Genomic DNA, 5,207 nt, shown 5'->3' with positions numbered 1-5,207 from the left:
CCGTAAGTTGGTGCGAAAAAACGGGCGAACATACGGGTGTATTTTCGGCGGTTTTTCATTTGATAATGAGCCCCTCCTTCTGATTTCCATAGCCAATGAGTTCAAAGTTTCTGTAACGAATCAGTGAAGAGTAAAGCCAGACCAAAGCAATATGTATAGGAAAAGTTCCTGACATTGTGAGGCTGTGAATTGTACATTATCCCAGATTGTACAACCAGATCCCTCTGGAGTGTGAAGTGAAGGGTATTTTCTCAATTTTTAGATGTCTCCTTAAATCACATTTTTAAATGTACTTCTTATAAAATGGCATGGTGTTACATATCAAAATGTTCAGTCTCTGGTCTTGCTAGAAATGCCAAGTCACTCACCTTAGAGCACTGTGTTATGAGATACTTAGCTTAAAAATCTAATTTTTTTTGGTGTACCAACGTTTTTGGTTCACAAAAGTAGTGAAATATATGAATTACCCTATAGGCCTATATAACTGTGTTATTCATGTTTAAAATGAAAATGTGTACATTTGAATTTTGAGTAAAATACTCTACTTTCACCACAGAAAAGTTACATCAGGACTGATTCATGACTTCATATTCCATATTGAGGTTCATGTGATGTGTACAAATACAAATTGAGCATTACAACCAACTGTTTATGTTAACATAAGAAACTGTAAAATCTCAATATTTACAATACAGGGTTCATACACTTTTTCACCAATGATTTTCCATGACCTTTACCTCATTTTCCATGACCAAAAAAAAAGACTCTTTCATGTGGCTAGCATGCCTTGCCCATATTCGAAATATTGAATATGTTACAACACAGTTTGCATTTAGCACGTCTTGGGTCAATGTCTTTTGATAACCACAATTGGTATTTATCCTTTAGAAGCCATACATTGTTGAAACTGCACTTCCCTGGCATCTTGGCAGCTTTATATGAAATAGTAGCTCCTGTAGACTAGAGGCCGTGATTGTAAACATCCCTCACCAGTGAAATACTCAATTGTACGTTTCATTATACGATACAGTATTTATTATCATTATAGTATTACTATTTTGGCGATTAGATAACATAAATTATATTTGATGCAACTTTAGTTATGTTTCCATGACTTTTCCTAAACTTTGGGAAAAATATTGCATTCCATGACTTTTCCAGGTTTTTAATGACCGTACGAACCCTGACAATATCAAAACTTTCTCAACCAACTATTCATTATAAATGTAAAGACAGGGGGAGCAGTGTCATGGTCTTTGTCTGTCTTCCGAGACAGTGGCTCTGGTTGCTGTGTAGGTGCGGGTGATGGTGCATGGGCTGCTGGTGGCTGTGTCGGAGGGAGGGAGGTGTGCTAGGCGAGACTTCTTTGCTGGCTGGGTTGATCGTGATGGCTGTGGTGAAGGCCCTTGAGCCACGGTAGATCTTGACCTGGGGGCAGGCACAGATGGAGGTTCTTGCTGCCCAGGCAGCTGTGAAATCGGAAAGAAATATAGGACAATAATTACTACTAAGTTCATTAAAATAAAGTTCAAGTGGAAAGTTTCTCAAGCACAAATAACAATGCACAACTCAAAATAAAATGGGGAGGTGGGACAGGAGTCTCTCTCTCTTACAACCTATTTAACTATGTTACACCCACACAATGAAAGTACACTATTACTGTAATATTTACATTGACCTATCTTCAAATGGATCCTTGTTGTGGTTGCTGTATTCTCCAGGTTCTGATGCTCCATCTCCACTGCTGCTAGTGTTACAAGTCTGCTGTGCAGGGCTGGTAATCAGATAATAAGCCTGTTGATCAGGATAAAAGAATGAAGCAGAGGAAAAGTTGCTGTCGTTTGTGTGGTTGTCCTCGTCAGGATTTATTAAAAACATTAATAAATTCACTTACAAATTATATCCGTTTTCTCTATTTATCTAATCATTCTCTGGTTTGACGCCACATGTATCTCTGCGTTGTGTTGTGTGGTCTAATTAATATGACTTCCTTCTTGCCAACCAGGTTTATTATCTGTGCAAACAGAATATAATGACAGCAGGAAATGGCTTCACCAGCTTTCTACCTCAATACTTCTCCTCAGTGAGGCCTGAAGCTAACTGAGAATGTACATTCTACATACATTTAGCCAATCAAAATAACTGTGGCCAGCGAGAGCTCACCGGACGCCCCCGGAACCGCGACGCTTTCCAGGGCACGGGCCCCTCTCTCGGGGCGAACCCATTCCAGGGAGCCCTGCCCTTCACAAAGAAAAGAGAACTCTCCCCGGGGCTCCCGCCAGCTTCTCCGGGATCGTTTGCGTTACCGCACTGGACGGTATTTAGACATATTTCGTTTTCTAATCAAAAATGGACATAAATCCACATGCCATATTTTGACTTTCATGAAGGATTAAAGCCTTTTTCATTTACAGTATAAAAGTGATAACAGATAACACACACAACCCGACTGTACTCACTTTAACATGGCTGTTGTACAGGCACAATATTAGCATAGCATTCGCGCTTTAGCATTTAAATAATATGAACAATTATGACCTCAGACCAGCATTTCACATATTTATACAAACAGAATAAACTTAAAATGTAAGCCAGACTAGTGCACGGGACTCATACACATAGTGGTTTGAGCCCTACATTAGCGGACGCCATTAGCCACACGCTAGTGGCGTAGCTCACAGAATGACATTAAACTACACATAAAACAGTTTCAAAGACACTTCTTAGATCAAAATATGACATAATCTGTGTACAGTACACAGTACACACTAGTGATGGCAGTTTGACACTGAAGCTTCGAACGGAGCTTCAACCCTGGACTTCCTATTCCATAGAAGCAGTGCTTCGAAGCTTGCTTCAAATCACGTGACATGTGACGTCCGAAGCAGCAACTGCTTCAAATCACGTGACATGTGACGTCCGAAACAGCAACTGCTTCATTTCCTGAATGAATCAACTCACTGGTTCGCCGTCCAATCAGGTGATTCAATGCACTGCCTCGTCTCGATTCTGACAGGTGACAGGTTGAAACAGTTTCAAATTTGAGCGCTTCAACACTTTATAACCGCTCTAAACAATGCGCAATGTGTGGGTTGTTGTCGTAGTTTGCATTGTTGCTGTTGAGTTGTTGTTGGCATTGCATTTGAATTGGATCATTATAGAGCAAGCCAGGAAGAAAAATAGGTCGTTCTGGCTCGTGAAACACTTCGAAATGTGGAGAAGTTGTGAACAAAAAGACAATGAGTAATATAAAAACACTTCAATGGTTGAAGTAATTGGAAGTCCAGTGGATAGAGCCGGCGGCCAGGATGCGGCGATATCCTCCACACAGCTGGTTCAAAGCTCGGAATAGTTACACTTTTAATCATGCTTTTCAACTTTAATACTTTAATAACTGATAAAAGGCCCTCTCCGCCCAAAAAAATGTCAAGCACTCTCTAGTCTCTTCTCAATAACCCAATACACACTATTATCAATCTTTAATTTACTTAATTTAATGTACTTTGCACATTTTTCTAGTGTGCAGTGTATATATGTGTGTACCTATGTTTTTATGTTGCAGTATTCAAGTGAATTTTCCTTAAATAAATTACTTAGTTTAAACAATGGTCTCTCTCATTGATGTTGTGACAGTTACTAGCCCGCTTGTGACCTGCACTTTGCCACGGTGACTGGGCTTTATATAGTCATCCATTGGGATGTGTTTTCGACAAATAACAGTCCAGACCTCATGGGGGAATTCAATAATAGCCACAAATTGTTTTTTTTAAAGAAAACATAATGTGTTGACATTGATATATTACAAAACATATCCCTGAGTTTAACATTGTTCATTAGTGCCACGGTACATAAGCACATACTGTAGGAAAGCAACAAAAAAAAGCTACAGATGAATGCACTATGCATTGCTGCCTGAGAACATGCACAGCTTGAAATGCTATTAATATCTGCATGAAGTTTAAAAAATGCTCTTGTTTCTTTTACTAATTACAATGCTTTTCAACATGTATCTATTCATTTTCATTCAGTCTTCATACGCGATGCTGTTTCTTGGTGAGCTTGACAGTAATTCTTGACTCCAATGAGGTGAAGAGGCTAAAATTAAGTTTATAATGTAATCTCTGGATGATCTCAGACATCTAGGATATGTTCTTGTGAGTACCTGGCCATAATGTAATAAAATATTCCGACTGACTAATTTTGATACCACTTTTACCTACTGATAATCTAAAACCTAGCAACGGATAATGTAAAATTCTCGTGAAAATGCATAATTGGGAATTGATCACGTTTTCAGGTTCGTTTATTTATATTTTTTAAACTGATAAAGTTATACATTCGGTGTTCTAAGACCTGGGATGTATGTCATACATGTGTGCCATGGCATTCAGCTAAACTGAAAATATCTCCATCACAGCTACACACTGTGTTGTGTGTCCACTTGCACTTCATCCCCTCGTCACCCTGTTAGTATATAAGTCCTGGTTTTCTGTCCTGTTCTTGTCGGTTCCTTGTTTGTCTATGTCATGAAGATCTGTTTTTTTCCGTGTTGATTGTTGTTACTTGAGTTCCTGTTCTGCCTGTTAAATATACATTTTTGTTAAGTTTTCTGCTGTCTCCGCATTTGGGTCCAACCACTCCTTGCTTCACATGACAATGATTGATTTGTACTATATATCGAATTGCTATTTTTGCCATTATTGTATTGTAATTGGTGCTTTTGCAGGGAATTATTATTATTACTTTAAATCTCATAGATATTAACATTATTATACATATGGCTGAAATAATCATCATCATTAATTGTTTTGTGATATTATGTCCCTCTTGTTTTCATATATATATATATATATATATATATATATATATATATATATATATATATATATATATATATATTTATATATGTGTCCCCTCTTCCTTCACAAGCACTATATATCAATATATATATATCTATTCTGAAGCATGCAATGAAATACGGTAGAAGCAGAAAATGCTGCAGTGTTTGTGATGAACCTTTGACATTTCTGAATAAGTCTCAGAACCATTTTGTGGTACACTCTAAAAAGTGTACTTGATAGTAGTTGAAGTAACTTAATACATTTAATACATCTGATTCAGATTTATGCTTTAGAGCTTCCAATGTACTTTTGTGGGTTGTATTCATGTGATTTTTTTGTTCGTTGATTTGACTTGCTATTTTGTTA

General features: G+C 37.6%; 1 long non-coding RNA gene across 2 annotated transcripts; it reads right to left on the bottom strand.

Annotated features, from left to right (window-relative positions):
- Positions 1 to 628: 628 nt before the first annotated feature.
- On the bottom strand, positions 629 to 3,653 carry LOC307040616. 2 transcript variants are annotated; one of them, XR_013808539.1, is made up of 3 exons: positions 1,895 to 3,653; positions 1,673 to 1,794; positions 629 to 1,469 (listed from the first exon to the last, which is right to left on the bottom strand). It is a non-coding gene; the product is annotated as an uncharacterized lncRNA (long non-coding RNA). The 2 variants fall into 2 exon arrangements; XR_013808540.1 differs by lacking the exon at positions 1,895 to 3,653 and having other exon boundaries at positions 1,673 to 1,884.
- Positions 3,654 to 5,207: the final 1,554 nt, after the last annotated feature.

Source organism: Notothenia rossii (genome assembly GCF_949606895.1).
Source record: "Notothenia rossii genome assembly, chromosome: 5".
In the NCBI taxonomy this organism is placed as follows: domain Eukaryota; kingdom Metazoa; phylum Chordata; class Actinopteri; order Perciformes; family Nototheniidae; genus Notothenia; species Notothenia rossii.
Note: the sequence above shows the minus strand (reverse complement) of the source record. Positions and strands in the feature narration are given on the sequence as shown.